The 20,865-nt window shown below is 37.0% G+C and overlaps 1 long non-coding RNA gene across 1 annotated transcript; it reads left to right on the forward strand.

Moving 5' to 3' along the window:
• Positions 1 to 6,536: 6,536 nt before the first annotated feature.
• LOC143023845 (uncharacterized) lies at positions 6,537 to 18,302 on the forward strand. Its single transcript, XR_012966223.1, has 3 exons — positions 6,537 to 6,656; positions 12,934 to 13,254; positions 17,596 to 18,302. It is a non-coding gene; the product is annotated as an uncharacterized LOC143023845 (long non-coding RNA).
• The last annotated feature ends 2,563 nt before the right edge of the window (positions 18,303 to 20,865 follow it).

Consider the following 20,865-nt stretch of genomic DNA (forward strand, 5'->3'; position numbering starts at 1 on the left):
TAACCTAACCAGCATTTAGTAGTGTGGTGCATGTCATTCTAAAGGTCATCAAGGTTGTCGTCATCATCAGGGATGTTGACGGCCTGTTTTGTCACCCGATTAGACTGCTGGGGGTAGAGGAGTTTCATAGCTTGAAGAAAATCATAAAGGATTACAAAGGCAGAGCATGCCGACAGGAGACTTTTTGGTCCATAACTAGGTCGGATGCAATATATATATATATATATATATATATATATATATATATATATATATATATATATATATATATATATATATATATAAAAGATAAAATAAAAAAATTATGATAGTATATATAATAATAATAAATATAATAAATAATACATAGGTATAATTAAATAATAAACAGGTAAATAGTAAATGATAATAAACACAGATAAATAATAATAGATGGAAATCAAGCAATTAATAAATAAACAGACAAATAATAACAAACACATAATCAAATAATATCAAATAAATGGCAGTCGTTACAACATCTTGCTTTAAATGTTTATCTAAACGAATCTTAAAGCTTCGAACTGAACTACAGCCCAGTTCCTTGGCACTGTTTTAGAAATATGTAGCTTGGTGACATCACTTGGAGAGGGAGAACACTCGGTACACGCCATCAGCACCATTGTCTGTCAAACTGACAACACTGACAGGACTGGAGAGAAGACAATATGGCATCTCAAGCCTTTTGTCGCAACTCCATTCAGTAGTGTATTACTATTTGATTGATGCACTTTTTATTTGTTGATCTCCACCAAAAAAAGCATATATTACATTGATGTATTATAATTTACAAAATGAATATTTTTCTATTGTTATATTATGTAGGTGAGAAGTTCTAAAAAAAAAAAACATTCTTTTTACTTTGTCTGCTTGATAATTATACTTATTTTATGGTCATTAGCTAGTGCAAACCCATAATATGGAATCACTGACATACATACATTGGGCCCACTGGATATAGAAACAATGATAACGGGGATGGCAGGATTTGGTAAGTCCTTCAGGGTTCTAGCGACTTTTATTAAAATGATGACAGCACCCCGGCCCTCTTAATTAAGACAATCCACTTCTATTCCAGTATGATTATCATACAAACACATTTTACATTTTTCTCATTTAAAAGATTTTTTTCTATAGAATGATTATGTTAGGTTAGGCTAGAGTATATGAGGTTAGGAGCTGTTGGGTATTGTAGATTTCATGTTATATATCATGTTTGCACGATTCTGGAACTTACCCCTCTCTTTTAGCATCTGAAAGATCTGTTTTTTTTTTCTTATAGAATGGTTATTTTAGGTTAGGAGTAACTGAAAAACAAGTTTCATGTCAAATATCCGTGATTGCGTGACTCTGGAATCTATTCCTTTTTAAAAAAATTCAGCTTGAATGATGAATTACAATTTTCTCAAAATCCATTCACTGTTTTTCGTCTAAACCTGTTCTGCATACCACACTACCTCCTGGAGAGTACCAGTGCAGTTTTGTTATAATACCATAATCATCCACATTCATTCTATATGATATACAAATTTATTAGAGATTACAAATTATATTCTATCTGGCTAATTTTATGACAAGTTGTCAAGTAGTTCCACGAATTTTCAATTTTGTTGATAATGATACAACTTTCCGTTAGATATTGTTGATGCCACTAATTTTTACCTCTGTAATATCCGGGGCGAGGTTTACCATCTTTATGCTTTTATATGTGTACAATTCACTTTCAATTTTGAATAATTTAGTATCCTTCCACCTGTCACTCTTGCCGACACTAAGCTTACTTTCGCCTACATTGTTTCAATGCGCCGTCACATTTGCTAAAAATGCAACGTTTGATATATGAAATTAGATATTTCATAAATAGTTTTCACTGTAAAGAAATATTTGGGAAAATGAGAGTTGTTATTTATTAGACTTTACCTTTAATCATTTCTATTTCTACTTCAGATTTCCCTCCTGCCTTGATATTCTTTCTCTTCTTTGTAGCTTTATCCATTTCCCCTCCATTGATATTAGATATTGGCCTTTCCACTGGTAATGTTTCACACAGTTCTTTATAATCGTTTTCCATCTTCAGATTCGAGAAATATCTCGGATAAGACTTGTGAATATATTAAAAAAAAGTGACTCGATAGTTCCAGGTCATCAGTATTAGCAGAAAAATATAGTTTATTTTATACTAGAGATAGTTAACGCTATTCACCGATTTTATATTGAACAAACGATTTGACAGATTTATGCCATAATGTCGACAACACGAAACCGCCTGAAATTTCTAAGCCTTTGCGTTCTGTATTTCTTTTCGTTCAGATTCACCCCACACCAAAAAGGTATTAGTAGAAATATATAATTCATTTTAGACTAGAAATGCTCAACGCTATTCACCGGATTTAGATTGAACAGAGGAGTTGATAATTTTATGCCATAATGTCGACAATACAAAACCGCCTGCAATCCAAAATCCTTTGCGTTCTGTATACTGTATATGTTGTCATTAAAATTTACCCCCATATTATGCATGTATCATCAGAAAATTATAATATATCTTATGCTAGAGAAACTTAATAACGCTATTCACCGAGTTTACATAAACAGACGAATTTGTAAATTCCTACAATAATGTCGACAATACGAAACCACCTGGAATTCCAAATCCTTTACTTTCTATATTTTCGTTATTATCGTTAAAATCCATCCCACGCCATCCCTTAACAACGAAATAATTATTAATGCTTTTATTTAATGCTCACAGATGTGCTGATGGATATTTTAGCGACCCGACCAGTCCAGGTGGGGCTCCTTGCAGTGCTGCCATTCTTTTTTTTTCGCCAGATTTTGCCATTCTGGCTTATTTTAAAGCCGTTTGGCCTGGGAAAATATACTTAGCATTTTGGCCTTTTTCTTGGCTTATTCTGAATTAGCTTTGGGCAGTAATTTGTTTGTTTTTTTATACATTTATAAGAGACAAGACTTTTTCATTTGGTCTTTTTATGCATATTTACTTTGTTTTGGTTTCTTTTCCCAATTTACTTGGCTATAATTATTTTTCCTTCTTTGGTGAACAGTGTTGACCAAAGTTATTGCGATGAAGCTTTGAATTTAGCACAATTACAGTGACCATAAATATAGTTTGCGGGTACACGCGTTTGGGTGTATTAGAGTGGTATTTAGTTTAATTTTTGCAAAATCTATTATAAATTGAAATGATAATAATAAATGATAATAAATTGAGTATATGATTCTACTTAAATTGACACTGACAGCTAGTGCTGGGCAAATACCGCTAATTTCAATACCGGAATTACCGGTAAACAACAATGCCGTTACCAGAATTACCGGTAATTTACCGGTAAAAGACTCGTGAGGTAGTAGTGACGTCCCAAGTTCGAGTCGCCTTTATGACTTAAATCTAAACAAATTTCATCCTATTATGGTGTGTAGTCACAACTCAAGTTTTGTAACGTCACTATAAAAATCCTGCGCTCCGAGTCGTTACTACAACTCTCGTGGGCGGGGAGTAGGGAGGGGGTGCGTGTAAGGTCACAGCATTACCTCCTCTCCCTCAGTGCATAGGCCTACGCACCAATCCCCCCTCCCCCTCCACTTCCGTCTCTATGTAAGTGCAATTTCATAAAGAATATATTTTTCACATAGGAACACAATTTCATAAAAGAAAAATAATTACATGCATCATTTTTACACATTACACATAAAAATTCATTTCCAAAATCACCCATTTTTCATTTAGTCAGGACAGTTTTTTTTTTTTTTTTTTTGTACAATTGAGGTTTTAAAGGTTTTGTGTGAGATGAATTGACATATGTAGGTAATTTTCATAATGTTTTTTTTTACCAAGTTCCTCTTATATGAGGCTCAGGAACACATAATCTTAACCCTTTGAATTTCTGTCAAAGTTTTTTTCAATTGTTCATAGTTGTCATTTTTTATATTGGAATTACGTTAATTTTGTATTAGCCTATATTTATATTATAGTACCTTTAAATGGACAAAAAACACACGCATGTATTTTATTTTAATTTTTTATTCTGTGTATCCATTTGGATACATGCCCACCGGAATCGCCAGCGCGCGCCACCTCCACCAATCTAGGGTAAGGCTCGCAAATATTAGTTACTTAAGACTACGCGAATAATAATTACATGCGTATCTAACAAAATATGATTTTTGAATAACACGTTACCTTGCGTCGTAGAGGCCACTTCAATGGGCACAGTGTTAATCCACCAGAATCTTTGATCGTCTCTGCCCGCTTATTCTTGTCTCTGCTTTCCGTGAGTCTGTTGTGGTATACTGTATTCCCTGCACCAACCCATAGCTTATATATATATATATATCCTTGTCAGTCATCACTCGTGCGAGTCTGATAAGTGTATTTGTGAACTTGTTTGTGATTAACTCCAATACAAGTACAGTACAAATAGATTGTAACATGCAGATGGTGTCTTTCATGAGCAACTGCGTACATTTATGTAAATATGCATATATTAATAAAAATTAAATATAAAGTTAAATATGAAGATCTGGTAAGTGTGGAAACAGTGTCTCTCCAATCTCCCCGTTCTGTGAGCTTTCATGTCCGTTCTACAAACTTTACAACGTGCCTTATTTCCATCCTCTTTCACTTCCGCTAACCATTTTTTAAACAGGGGATCCTTTAACCAGGCAGACTGAAAAGTTTTCGAGTAGTTTGACCACCTCTTCATTTCTAGATCACATAGGCTGACTAATCGAATGCGTACATTTTGCACTGAACCTCTGCGGGCCGAGATGCGAACAAAACGATCTAGCACGTCTGTTAATTTTCATATTCGAATACGTACATTTCGTACTGTGCATCTGTGGGCCGACAAGGGAGCAGGACGAACTAGCACGTTGAATACGTTCCTGTTAATTTTCATCCTACGTAGGGCGTGTCACTCAGTACCACCAAGCCGAAACGTGCTTACCGCTCTCTGAGTATTATGGGATAGCTTATCGGTTAACGGAGCCTAAACGGTAGCAGATTTTTTGCTGGTAAGCTACCGTCAAGGTTGTTACCGATAAAACCCGTAACTACCGGTAGCTGCCCACCACTACCGTCACTCAGTACCACCAAGCTGAGACGTGCTTACCGCTCCACGAGTGTTTGGTATAGCTTATCGGTTAACGGAACCTTAACGGTAGCAGAATTATTGCCGGTAAGCTACCGTCAAGGCTGTTACCGATAAAACCGGTAACTTTACCGGTAGCTGCCCACCACTACTGACAGCCATTTTTAGTAAGAAGCCGATCGGGAATGACGTTGAGTCTACGGATTTGGTTTAAGTTAGTTTTCTTGTGCTTATTTTCGTTGCAACAGTTGATACTTGGATTGCACAATGCCTTTAACGTGATAGAAATATATGTGTTATTGCGAAGATACCAATATATCAATATTTCTGCATTGCAAGCAGTGTACATGCTTCAAATTGGTGATTCGAGTTTAATTTTTAGTTGGTCTGCAATCTTGAAAGTTTACATTCAATGTTGAGATTTTGTACACGAGATTAGAAAACTATATGTGAAATGTTCTCTTCAGTATTGTAGTTATACTTTATAGATTCTGTGATACTGATTCTTTTTTGTGGTTTATATAGATACTTAAGCAACCTAGCCATGTCATCGAAGAAATGGAAAACTTCTTATGATCATGATGGTACTGAAGCAGCATACATACTCACTGCAAATTATGTCACTGTAACATTTCTTCAGGACTGAGTAATTTGCAAAACCATGGTACATTTTCCTTCTCTTGTTAAAGAAGATGGTCTTGAAGAGTTGGAGGATCAGTGAAAAGTCCTGTTGTACTCAAAAGAAAGTTTGCAGAGCCAGTTAGTTCTAGTCCAACTTCCTTCTGGCATCATGAGTTGCTGGAAGTTAAAGATGGTAATAATTATATGATGAAATTTGAACTGTTTTCTAAATTCATGACTGGCCTGCTTGCACTTCCACACTCATCTGCTTGTGTTGAGAGAATATTCTCTCGGCGGGTGAATATGATCAAAACAAAGCAAGCAAATAGACTTCAAGTGTGTGCAATTGCGGACAGAGTCGGTGTTGGCAAAACAAGCAGTGAGTAGCTCGTCAAGGTGTGCCATGTGGTGAGTGGACACCTTACTTCACCTGAACTCGTCAACAATTTGAAAAGTGGCATGTGTCACAAACGGTATACAGAAAAAAAGAAAAAAGGACAGAGTGAAGAAGCAACTTTACATTCATGGGAGCCTGGTGATGACAGTGAGGGATGTGGTGATCCGCTGCAAGTCTACCTACATTGATTGCACCATTACAGGCAGTGCTAATTAGTTTGATGTATACAGTTTTCTAACTTCAAAATGTTTTCATATGTATGTTGTGTAATATAATTCAAATATATATATATTTTTCAATATAGTAGTTGTTGGCAAGCTGTCTAGGTTTTTTTAATTTTCCAGAGTGGCAACACTACTTGTCAGTGCAATGAAAACCTTGTTCGAGGTGAGACGGGCACTCCTACGTGTGACAACCTCACTGGGCGGTGTTTGGCTTGTACTGGGAACACAGCTGGTTGGCATTGCCATTTATGCAAACCAGACCATTATTTATGGTGACCCAGAGAAGTAAGTAGAAATAGATTGGATTATTAAAATCTGAATAAAGAAATATTTTTTGTTGTCGCCATGACGCTAGTATGTGACATGTACCAGTTACCTGTACGTAGCCTTCTTCTGGCCTAAATCTCCCTAAGTAAGAGAAGGGACTCCATAGGCCACACCACTGATCATGTCAACTCAACATTTGCAGTTGTTCTCGATGGTTTTTGTCTGCAAATCGTAGCATTCACTCAGCAGAGAGGTGTGTTTTCAATCTCTTTTTGAAAACACTGATATTATCACACTGCTTGACACAGGTTGATAGCTTGTTAAACAGTCGAGGGGCACAGTTTTGAAAGGCTCTATGTCCGATTTCTTGATAGTGTCTTGGTTCATTAAGCCGACAGTGTACAGTGTTATGTTGCAGAAGCAGAATAACTTGAGACATTGTGTAGTAATCTTCTAGGAGCTCATTTAAGTACATTGGTGTACTTTTTTTTTTTTTTGCGAGTACACATATTTTGTATTCTATTCTAGCTTTTATTGGGAGCCAGTGTAATTCAATTAATGTGGGAGTAATTCTTTCTCAACGAGGAATTGTATACCTGGTGTATACCAGTGTATACCGTTATATATAACCGTTAAAATATGGTTACGTAGGGAAGTCTTAATGTGGCGAGATAGACTCCAAAGCGGGAGCTTTCTATTTATTTTAAAGAACACATTTGAGATTAAACTACAAATCAGATGCCCCTTGGGCTAAATACAATAAGTGCCAGGCCTTGACCTAGGGCACGATAGCTCTGACCTCCGGCCGGTAGGTTCGTGACCTACCCAGCCTCTGGCAGTAGGTTCTTCACCTACTCCAGCTCTGCCAACATTACATGGGTGTCATAGAATATATAGGGTTAGAAGGGTTGCTGTAAGCAAGGGCGTTAGTCTCGTTAATCTATGGATTGGGGACGGTTTAGATATATAAGGGTTAGTTGTATAATTGGTGGATATTGTTAGGTATATTATATCTATGTTAGTTTATGCGTAATACACTAGGGCAGTTATAATAAAAGGATTAATGATACGTGTCTGGTGACACTAGGTATCTATACTTGTTTGTCTTCAAATTGTGCTGTGTTAGGGGTGCATGTCGTGGGAAGTGCAAGGTAAGCAAGAGGAAGTCTCGCTCTGTTGCAAGCATGTGGATCACGTGCGTGGTGGGTGATGATTAATAATGAAGGATACAGAATATTTTTTATCAAACGTGCAGCTCTTTTCATTATCATTTGCAGTGTCTTCAGCAGGTAGTTTGGCAGGTTGTAATAAAAAAAATTGCAGTAGTCTAACCTACTGATAACATGATTGTGAATTGTTTTTTTCATCAAATCTATGTCAAGGTATTTTCTAACAAAGGATAAGTTTTTCAAATGGTAGTTTGCAACTTTCACTATGTTATTTACTTGCTCACAGAAATCTAAGTTTTTATCAGTTATAATAATCCCCAAGTCTTTCACTTTGTTGTTAAGTGGCATGTATGTGTCAAGAGCTTTGAAACTTGTAAGGTCATAGCAAACTAGATCATTATGTTTTCCGATTACCATACACTCATTCTTGTCCTAATTAAGTTTCAATTTCTTTGAGTTCATCCAACTTTTCACTTCACTTATTATTTCATTCAATCTAATTTCAGCTTGGACAATGCTTGTTAATGTTAGATAAAACCGTGTGTCATTAGCATAAAGCTTAAAGTCAATTTCATGATTTCTTAGTATCTGTGCAAGGCCGATTGTGTAAATACAAAAAAGAATTGGACCCAATACACTACCTTGAGGTACCCCGTCTATGTAGCGTTCTTATTTCCGAAAAGGTACCACCAAATTGCACTCGATAAGTTCTGTTTTTAAGATAACTCTCCAGGTATTCCAAAGCTTCATTAACTATTCCAATGTTATGACGCTCTTGTATTCATAGATTATGTTCAACAGTGTCGAAAGCTGCACTTAGATCTAACAAAATTAAAATGCTACATTTACCTTCGTCCATGTTTACCAACCTATTATTGACCACGGCACATAAGGTTGTTTTTAGTTGAGTATAGTCTTCTGTATGCTGACTGATTGTCAGGAAAAATATTGATGGCCAACAAGCGTTCCATTAACTGTTCAAGGATTACTTTCTCAAACACTTTTGATAAAAATGTTAGGTGAGATACAGGTCTATATGAAGTCAAAGATTGTGGATCTTTATTGGCTTTAACTATTGGCTTCACTGTGGCATCAGGAAAAACCCTAGTGGCAATACTAGTATTCACCAACTCGGTCACTACCCCCCATGCCAGTTTATCAAGATTCCCACCGGTGAAATTTTTCCTGAAGGGAATCGGATCGTTATCACAGAGCGTTGGATTTGCTCTAAGTATGATAGATTTAATCTTTGGTATGTCCTTTTGCTAAAAACATTCTAATCTCTCTTGATCGTCTGGTATAATTATTATAGGTATTCTGTAGTCATTGGTAGAAAAACCTCTTATTGCATTCTCAATTATCTCTTCAAAGAAGTTCAGAAACATTTGGGCCACCCACTACTTCATCACAATATCCCTCCGGCATCTTTTTCTCTTTATTGTTGCCAGTTCAACTGCTTAATATATTATAGAGCAATCTAATATCGGATCCGGCTTCACTGGTTTTACCTCTATATTATTCATGTTTTCGTCGAACAATAACTTTTTTTCATGCTGTTTTGCTTCAATGTAGGCTAGTCTAGTTTCATTTGTCTGATCTCTGCACCATTTTCTCTCCTTTTCTTTATTTATCGTTTTCTGCTTTAGTATTAAGCCCATTAAACCCTGGTGAATCATCTTTAATGGTCATTTCCTTTTCAAGTATAGGGCATTGAGAGTTGTATAATTGTTTTATGGTGCTATTAAAAAATGTTTGTCAAACTAATTGTACAATTTGTATATAACTTTTCATGGACGCAACTTTCTATTTTTTTCTTAGTGAGAATGTCAATTAGAGTAATAATGAAGGCCTTAGGGTTTAGATTAGTCAATGGTCTGAACATTATTTTCTTCTTTCGTTTTAAGTCTCTACTGAATGGAAGCTTAAATTGCACAAGTTTATCAACAGGCGACACATCACAAACTTCACCAACCTCCATCTCCATAACCAAGTCTCTATCCGCCGAAGCACAGAAAACAAAGTCTAGAGTATGTCCACTTATTAGTTAAATTCAAGGAAGACATCATCTCCAAAAACGTGACTGTTGATGCAATGTTGTCATCAACCCAGATATTGAAGTCTCCACAATTAACAATTTCTGTACTGATCATATGAACTGTCTCTAAAAACTGGCAAAAATCAATAAATAGGTTAACATTGGTCTGCGGTGGTCTATATACAACCACAAAAGAACACTTTTCTGCTCCTGTCTCACACGTCATGTACATGCCTTCATATGTATATTGTGTTTCAATTTATTTAACAACAATTTTTTTTAAAGGTATTTCTTAAAAATAGACCAACTCCTCCACCTCTTCTTATATCCCTAGAAACATGAACAAAGTTATAAGAGTCAGGAGTCGTTTCTTTTATTTTCACATTTTCACCAACACTTAACCAAGTTTCAGTTAGCGCTAATATATCAAGATCATTATCCTTCAATAAGTTATATATTTCAAATGTTTTGTTGCCAACTGATTGTATGTTTAACAATCCACACTTAACACTACTATTCAGTCTAACAACAGCCATCATCTGTTAAATTACATATCCTACTTATTTCAGATTGGTAGACAGGGCAGTTAATGGTCATTAACACTGAGATATTTCAGTTTTCTTGTATCTGACACAGTTAATACATTTCTCAATGGTAGCTGTACAGTCTTTGGATGCATGATTACCCGCACATTTAAAGCAAACGGGATCATCATCATTATCATTCTTAGCCTGACATTTATCAATCTTATGGTTGAACCTTTGGCAATAGTAGTAAACCATTGATGTTGGGATAGCATGAGGTGGAATGGGCGGGTGGATGGGGGGTGAGGTAGTATGTGTGAGCAAAATTTGACGCAGCCCGAAGGGATTTCTCCCCGTCCTCTCATTTTATGCAATGGGGGGGGGGGTCGCCGATTTAATGAAGCGGCCTTGCTGTGGATGTGCTGTGTCTTGCGACACTGCTTCTGACCCAGGGCAGTGGACAAGGTGCAGGGATGACCCGTCATTCAGGAGGTGCTAAGATGAGAGGGAGGGTGGAGGGGTGTGGAGTGTATTCAGGGATGGAATGGGTGGGAGTGATTTTGTGCCTTTTTCTTTTTGGCTACCCCCCTTGTAAGGGGGAAAAAGCCTTGGTATATGTATGTATGTAGTAAACCATTGGGTGATACCTATCTCGAACAGTAAATCTCCCCCATTCCAGGAACAGTCTATCGCCATTTTTCTTAATAAGTGCTCTTACTTCTGGGTTGCATCTCAATATGTAATGCGCTGTGTAATTAGCCGCATGTTTATCAAGTAGATATTTTATTTTTTTTCCTTACATTGTCAATGGAATTTAGATAGACATTTCTCTCTATTAGTGTATCAATGATATGATCCTTTTCTTCCTCTTTATAGACATTGCAAATCATTATCTTTGGTTTCATTTTTTTTTAATGTACTTTATAGATACTTTGTTGACAACTCCCAATTTCTTTTCTGCTTCTATAAGTGTTGTTTTATCCTCAAAATTCAAAACGGTCTCCACGACCTGTAAAACGAGTCAGTAATGTGCACACCATTAAGTGCTCCAACCACATCTTTTTTAATTTCGCTGGATTTTTTCCCATTTTCTTTTGCACTAACCACAAGCAATTTTTTTTTTTGTCTCCTTATCTCATTCCTTGATAACACTTGGCTCCATAATGGTGCTGAAGTCATGCCTACGGTAGTTTGGAGGTCAGCCGAGCCGGCTGCATGGGCGGTCGACAGTTCAGCAACCAGGCTGTCATTCTCTCACTCCTCCTGCCACCTCTCTCTTTATACCCACAACAACATTCTCCTCCACATCTTTCTTCACTTCTTTAACCTCCTTCTTTGCATCATCTACCACGGTAACTACCTCTTTCTTCATGTCTTCAATTTCAGACTTGATCACAGTTTCCATATCACCTTTCAACAATTGTGAGCTATTTGACAACTGTGCCTTTATTTCATCCAACTTATTCATAATTAGATTGCCTGGGACAATACTTTCAAAACATGCAGCGTCACATGGCCAGTTTATACTCGTAACATTGTCAGGATTGACACCTTTCAAACCTACACACTTCAAATGAGCCCTTTTCCTTGTAGGACATTTAGGGCAACCAATCCATTCCTGTTCCTTCCCCTTCGACTTGTTGCACTTATATGCTACTAGCACTCGCGGACACCCACCAGGGATAGCAGCGACATGACAGCGGTAGAGGGGTGCGCCAAGCGAGCATCCACCTCTTGCGACTCCCATTCCTCAGGTTAAACCCGATTAGTTTGCACAAAAGTCTAATTGGCTGATAATTTCCAGAATTGGATTTGTCACCCATTTGAAACAAGGGTGCAGCATTTGCTATATATACATATATACATATATATATATATATATATATATATATATATATATATATATATATATATATATATTTGCACACACCTTCCAGATGCAAAAAAAAAATAATAATAATAATAATAATACAGAGACATTTTCTGATTGCTTCTTATACACTCATATACAAAGGGTTTTTCCCCTTTACAAGGGAGGTAAACAAAAAAACAAAGGCATAAAATCCACTCCCACCCACTCCATCCCTACATACTCCACTCCCCTCCACCCTCTTCCCTCCCTCTTATCTTGGCACCTCATGGATGACGGATCATCCCTACATCTCGCCCACTGCCCCCCTGGGTCAGAAGCAATGTCGTAAGACACAGCACATCCACAGCAACGGCACTTCATAAAATCGGTAACCCCCCTCCCTCTCCGTCCCCTCATGCAGAAAAAGAGATGTGGAGAAATCCCTTCAGGCTGCGTCAATTTATTTCTCCAGGAGGAACCAAGAAAGAGGGAGGGAAGTGGAGTATATGAGGGATGGGATGGGATGGGAGTGTTTTCTGTTTTGTTTTGTTTTCTTTACTTGTAAGGGGGGAAAAGTCTTTCGTGTATGTATATATACATAAGTAGGGCCCATAAAGTTGCCAGCTTCATCCTGATGCTTCATGACATTTGTAGATTTTTTTTTTTTTTTTCTATATATAACTGATTCGGGTTTGTATAAATCTCCTCTCGACAGATGGCAGCTGGGCACGGCATTGGTGCCCTGGACGGAGACCTGAGTGAAGGCGGCTTGCAGAGCGTGGTGCTGAATGACACGGCGGCCCCGTTAGGGTCCACACAGCCCCCTCCCCTCCCCTGCCCCCATCCTCTGCTACCGACGACTCTGCCAATGTCGGATTAGGAGGCGGGGGAGGCCAGCCAGCTGGAGGGGTAGTGGGTCAACCGCCACCACCGCAGCAGCAGCAACAGCAGCAGCAAAGACCCAATTCAGTGCCACAGTACAATCCTGTACCTGCAGCTTCCTATGGTTCGCCAGGCAGCGCGGCGACCAGCCCAGGTGGGGTGCGGGGAGAGAGGAGCAGTGTATGGGGGGGAGGGGGGAATTACTAGTTTCGCTTTATGTACAGTGATACATAAAAAAGTGTTTTTTAATCGCAAGTTTATTTATTTATTTTTTACTTTTTTCACTTTTTTTATTTATTTATTTATTTCTATTTTTTATTTATTTATTTATTTATTTATTTTTATTTTTTATTTATTTATTTATTATTTTTTATTTTATTTTATTTTTTATTTTTGCTGTGTCTTGCGACACTGCTTCTGACCCAGGGCAGTGGACAAGGTGCAGGGATGACCCATTATCCAGGAGGTGCTAAGATGAGAGGGAGGGTGGAGGGGTGTGGAGTGTATTCAGGGATGGAATGGGTGGGAATGATTTTATGCCTTTTCCTTTTTGGCTACCTCCCTTGTAAGGGGGGAAAAGCCTTGGTATGTGTATGTATGTATCTTTTACACATCCAAATTTGTTCAAGTATATGAAAACAGGTGTAAGTACTTGATTCATCCCTCCACATATGCGTATCTACCTTATCCAAAGAGACATCAGACACAGTATAAAAATAAACAAGTAATTGACCTTTTTAGTCAAGACTCAGATGCTGCAACAATATGGCTACCTTACAAAATTTACTCTTAGTATAATCTTCAAAGATTAAACACTCCAAATTTCCTTGTCATGAATGGTTAAACATACACATAAAATAGGATATATAATAAGGTATGCACATATTAATCATGGTCTATGGGCCTGAAAAAAAAACACGAAAATATCCATGTTTTCTATATTAGAAACATGTTTTTTATATAAAAAAGTTTTTTTTATTTATTAAAAAACAGCAGTATTTTTATATATAAAAAAACAGCAGTTTTCTTTAGGATTTTTTTTTTTTTTTTTTTTCTTTCTTTCTTTTTGAGTTGCATCTACATGTGTATGTGTGAGGAGATGGGAGACTAGGAGAGAAGTTTTGAAGAATTTTTCGGAAGGTGTTAGTTTAGTAGCAGCTTGTCGCATTGCGCTGCGGATTTCCCCGAGATCAGAAGTTTGTTTGGACACCATAAGTGAAATGATATTTGATTTTTATTCGGAGTGCATGAAGCAAAGGAGGACACCTTTTGACTACCTCCCTTGTACGTATGCATGAAGTAAAGAGTGCAAAGAGGCAAGTTGAAGAGAGAGAGGAAAGGGTAAAGGTATTTCAGCATAAGCTCGCTATAACAAACTCCCCCAATTGTGGAAAGCCTTGAATAGTAAACTCAGAAGTTTGAGGGGAAAAAAATCTTGTTTCAAAGATACATACCTACCTACATATACCAAGGCTTTTTCCCCCATACAAGGGAGGTAGCACTTGTTAAATTTGCACTTGATAATTTGTTAAAAGGCAGATTCCACTGAATATCAGTAACCTTTTTGATCACGTGTGGTTCTCAGTCTTGCTCTGTTTGATTGCATCGTTCCGTTGTAATCTCCTTTAGAAATAGTGTAGTAAAAGAATTGGAGAACACTTGATTTTGTAAGGCAGCAGTTAGGGATGTAACAGACATGCTCCATGTAGTGAAGAACTAGAGTGTATTTGATGGGGCAGTAATACAAAGGATTTCAAAGGGGGAGCATGCCGATGACAGGAGACCTTTTGGTCCATATCTAGGTCGCATGCATAAAAAATCATAATGATAAATAAATGAATAAATAAAAACTATAATAATGTAAATGATAAATAAGATACATAAATAAATGCATAGGTATAGTTGAATAATAAACAAACAGGTAAATAGTAAATAATGATAAATTGTCATATAACTAATAACAAATGAGAATGAAGCAAATAATAATAAACAAACAGACAAATGATAACAAAACAAATAAACAAATAATATAAAATAAATGATAATCATTCATACATTCTGTAAACTTTTCTAATTGGACTTTAGCTGAATTAGTTTGTTATATTGAGCTTGTACTGTAAATGGTACTTGTTAATGGAAGAGAAAGCTGTGAGGTGGAGATGGGCAGATTATTTCAAGGAGTTGCTAATTGTAGAGGAGGATAGAGGGAGCCAGGAGGTCCTCCTTGATAGTAGCCATGGGAGATGATGATAGAGACTGACTGGGATAGGAAAGGAGAAAGCTGTTCTTAAGGAGGAGGTACCGTAAATGACAGTGGAAGAGAATGAAAGCTCTAAGGCACCTGTACTGGGTGGGTGCTGTCTATAGTGTTTGCCAGAGGGTGGGATAGTAATAGTGGAGTGACTGGTGATGAGATTGTTCAATGTGTGTCCAAGTGAAGGAAGGGTGACTAAGAGGCAAACTAGACTGGACGATTTTTTTTTTTTTTTTTTTTTTTTTTAACTGCCAAAATTGCCCAGATATTAATATTGAGTATATAAAAACAAGTGCAACTTTGGCAGTGTAAAAAAGAAAAAAAAAGATCCCAAGAAACTCAATTTTTTTTTTCTGCTACCCACACTACACTGCTTGTGTCAGTGGCTATGTGTTAAGACAGAAATGACTAAAAACTCATCGAAACCCTGATGCATCCAAGATTGGAATATGCATCGATGGTATGGTCCCCGCACAGAGTGAAGGACATAAGCAAGATCGAGAGAATACAAAGGGCAGCAGTGACCAAACTGGTTCCCCCCCCACACCCAAGCATGGCAGATAAACTGTAAACTCTCTCCCCCTCTGTCCATTTATTAGAGAGGTTTACAGAGAAGATGAAGAATGTCCCCTCAGGCTGCGTTACTTCCTCGTCCATTGCCCGTCCACAAGGAACTTTGGCACTCTCTCTTCTTTGCTCAACAGGCACTCCTCTTGCATCCCTTCACTTTTGATGGAACAACTTGTCTGATTTCTTTCCACCTGTTATCTGCCTCACCTCCACACAACATAAGAATGGGGGAGACTGCAAGAGACCATAGAGCCTACACTAGGCAGTTCCATGTCCCTTACCACCTGTCATCCCATCCATAAAGTTATTGAATTTCCTCTTGATGATGATCATGATGATGATATGGTTTAATGTCACAACCCCACCCCTATTGGGAGACTAGGATGGTGCCCCTTACAGTGAATTTTGTAGTGTGGAATTTAACAAAAATTTCCTCTAAAACAATGAATAGTTTGAGCGCTTGCTACCTACGTTGTTACACCGTCCATTCCATTCGTTAACCACGCAGTTGGTGAACTGTTCTTGCCTATTTCCTTCTTAAACCCAAATTTGTCCAACTTGCACCCATTACTACCAGATCTACCCTCTTGTCATAATATGATGACCTTACCTGTGTCGCCCTTGTTCAAACCATTGACCCGCTTGAATACCTCTATCAGATCCCCCGCACTCTTCGTCTCTCCAGAGTTGAAGTTAAGATGCCACGAAGAGTCAAATATTGCTGACGTTATCCATTTTTATTACGCGGATTGTACTCCATCTTGAACACGTCAGGCTTCCTCTCCTCCTCCTCAATCAGATTCCACGTCTCTGCTCCCTCGTATGATTTTCTCGTCCCTGTACATCTCTTTGCCTTAATTTTCACCCAAATTTATTTTTAGTCTATCCTCTTAAGTTGGTTGCTTATATTTTAGTTGCTCACTTAATTGTATTTAGTGATTAATTTATTATTAATAATTTTTTATTTTGCTTGTCATGAATTATTTTATGATATTTGGAGACCTGCTAGAAACACCAGAAGATGTATGTATTGTAGGACAGAGTTTAAGGTATTCTGCCAGGTTATGCTTTGAAGCTCTGCTTTAGTAGGTAAGTTTGCTGGTGCTATATTATGAGGTCTTAAAAGTTGGTCATTATATTCTAAACAAAAAATACTTGTTGAATGTGCGCACTTTGAAAACCATGTGTATTTGTTATCATGGTTGCTACAGTTATGTTCTTGCGTGTTTTATTCTGGGTCGCATTTGGTTATTCTGGTCATCTAGCGAGTATGGATCTCGAGCTTTTTCGGACGTGGAACCGTAATTCAATTCTTTTCACCTGTGTGACCTCAAATTCGGGAATATATTAATTCCTTTTCATTTTGGAATGTTAATATTTCAACAATTTTGACAACCCTATGAACCAGTTATTCGGCATTCGTTTATAATTGAAGAGTAATCTCGACTTTTAAATTCTATTCCCCGTGTGTCGTTGAGTCGGTAATTTAGGGATGTGAGTGACATCCATATGGATCAGAGTCATAGAAATCTTATATGATCAGAAACTAATACCCATTCAATCTTTTTTTTTCTCTCTCTCTCTCTTTCCATTACCTGCTGTGCGAGAGCCATTGTTAGTGTTGAGGCCTTTAAGGTTGTATTGCCTTGTTGACCTGGTTGACATTTACAGACCATCTGGAGGCCTTGAACTGCTGATCTCGGACTCCTGGCCTCCCCGACATGTCACCCTCAGCCACAACAAGGCTCTAGTCAAGATGAAACTTGCGAGGGGCAGGCATTGCTGCAGCAACAGAGTAACCAAGTTCAAATGATCTTTGAGACTTATGTGTTGTACCAGTGCATAGAAAAAATGTGAATTTATGTAAAGTTTCAAAGATTTGCTTAGGTTTGGGATTGAGGTTTGGATTTGGTGTTCCAGTTGCACAATCTGTCCTGACTCTGCTCTGCTTAGGTATGGACCCGCTTAGTCCGTCGGACAGAAGAGTGTGCGTTCCCACCAGAGAAGGTGGGCATGCATTCTTTATTTTTTATTTTACGACTTTTTTTAGAGTTGCAATTTTTTTTAGCCAAATTGGCTTATAAATTGACTTTTTTTATTTATTTAAATATTTTGTCAAGATTCAATGTTTATCTCCAAACCATTGCGTATCATGAGTCTTCAAAGTTAGCACATGTAGCTATGTAAGCACATGTGTGTGTTTGTGTGTATATATGTACACATGAGAAATCACATGAACTCGTGATTCTAGATATGTGGAAAAACCACCAAGGAAAATTATAAAATGATGACTGAGCGCTTTCATCTAGTTAGACAGCTTCATGGTATACACATTAATGCAAACATGTTTGCATTATCAATGTATGTAACATGAAGATGCCTAAATAGATGAAAGCCACTTGGTCATCATTCTATTATTTTCCTTGGTGGTTTTACTATATATATATATATATATATATATATATATATATATATATATATATATAGATATATATATATATATATATATATATATATATATATATATACACATACACACATATATATTCTTTCTGTCTTTTCTTATGTAGCTGATATAGAATGATTTGGGCTATAGGTACCTGGGAATTAACAGTTGAATTAAAAAGAAAAAAAAAATCCAACACCTATTTGATTTAGTAACATTGGTGCAGCACTAATGAGCATATATTCACTGAGGAGATGCGCAGCACTTTGTAGTTGTTATGCTTATGATTGATGCATTGTTTGTTAAAGTAGTTCTAGTTTATGCCAAGTTGTTTTGTTTTATTATGTGATATTAATGTTAAACAAGGGAAATTTCACCAGACATGATTTTTAGTGTGAAATAGCTGTGGGAGACTGCTGGTATTGTAGTGAAGGTTGAAAAATATTGTTTGGGGTACTGTGTCATTTGTTTTCAGTTGTGGTAAAGTGTCACATGCTACATTTGCTAAATATAGGGGTCTCACTAATTGCTGAACAAAACCGAGAAAAGCCGAACAAAACAACAAAACCCAAACAAGGATGGGTTTTGCTCAAATGCACACTTCTATATATGTATGGTTGTATTATTTGAACTATTTTCTTTAAGATGTGTGATTTCCATGTAATATGATCAAAGAGAACTAACGTTTTTATCCCCTGCAATTTTACCGACCCCAGCTACGACTCGTCCAGCCAGCCGTCAATGATCACTGGTGGTATGGATCAAACTACACGCTTTTAAGCTTCTTACTGTTGTGTTATTAGTGTAATAGACTGCATATAGTTGAATTATTTAAACCCTTTTCTTTAAAATGTGTGATTTTCATGTAATTTGACCAAAGAGAAGTTATGTTTTAGCCTCTGCAGTATGACCGACCACAGCTACAAATACCGTAACAAATTAGCATATGGTTGCATTATTTAAACTATTTTCTTTAAAAGTTGTAATTTTCATGTAATTTGATCAAAGAGAAGTAACGTTTTTATCCTCTGCAAAATTACCGACCCCAGCTACGATTCATGGTTACAAATTTACCGTTAGCCTGCCATCTATGTTCTGCGAATGCAGATCATCACTGAGCATCAGGGTTGCCAGATTGGCGTTTTTAATGCCAAATTTTGTATTTTTGGAATGTTTTTACTGTGTTTGGCAGGAAAATTTGTAGGGTGGCATTTTTGGGAAAAGAATGATCGCTAATCAAGACCGGGTATTTAAAAACGCCCCCCTAAAATGCCACCCAACAAATTTTCCTGCCACAGTAAAAACATTCCAAAAATACAAAATTTGGCATTAAAAATGCCAATCTGGCAACCCTGACGCTCAGTGATGATCTGCATTTGCAGGACATAGATGGCAGGCCAGCGGTAAATTTGTAATCACGAATCGTAGCTGGGGTCGGTAATTTTGCAGAGGATAAAAACGTTACTTCACTTTGATCAAATTACATGAAAATCACACCTTTTAAAGAAAATAGTTCATATAATGCAACCATATGCTAATTGTTACGGTATATGTAGCTGTGGTCGGTCATACTGCAGAGGCTAAAACATAACTTCTCTTTGGTCAAATTACATGAAAATCACACATTTTAAAGAAAAGAGTTTAAATAATTCAACTATATGCAGTCTATTACACTAGTAACACAACAGTAAGAAGCTTAAAAGCGTGTGGTTTGATCCATACCACCAGTGATCATAGATGGCAGGCTGGACGAGTTGTAGCTGGAGTCGGTAAAATTGCAGAAGATAAAAGCGTAAGTTCTCTTTGATCATATTAGATGGAAATCACACATCTTAAAGAAAATAATTCAAATAATGCAACCATATATATATAGGAGTGTGCATTTGAGCAAAACCCGTCCTTGTTTGGTTTTTCTCGGTTTTGTTCGGCAATTAGTGAGACCGAAATATAGTACATATACATCTAAATGTAATGGGATAATGTTGTCAGGGAGGTAGGGTTTTTGAAAGGGAATAAAAAAAATAATTGATAAAGAGAATAGAAAAGTAATTGGTGGCTTTTGTTTTCAGTAGTGGTAAAATGTCACATGCTACATTTGCTAAATATAGTACTTATATATAAATATAGTGGGATAATGTTGTTTTCAGGGATGTAGTTTTTTTTAAGGGAATAAAAGGACTGTATTTGAAGGCTAAGAACACAGGAATGCACATTTTGTCCTTTTGTGTACACAGGGTATTTAGATAAAAACTTGCTCATTTGGACATTCAGCGTGTACTAAAATATATATCCAGGAAATCTGTATTTGGAAAAATTGGAAACTTCCAGTGCTCGGAACGAAAATGAAGAAGTAGAGGTTCCCGCTGGTCTGCGGAAATTTCTGTCATTCATGTGTTTTATTATTTTTGTTATTTAATTGTTTATTTTCATCAAAGTATTGGGGATTCTCTTAATTCTAGAGATTTTGAATATGTGATCCATGGCGAGAAAAAAAA

Source organism: Oratosquilla oratoria, unplaced genomic scaffold (assembly GCF_046742065.1).
Source record: "Oratosquilla oratoria isolate Oo_2021 unplaced genomic scaffold, ASM4674206v1 SCAFFOLD66, whole genome shotgun sequence".
Lineage (NCBI taxonomy): Eukaryota > Metazoa > Arthropoda > Malacostraca > Stomatopoda > Squillidae > Oratosquilla > Oratosquilla oratoria.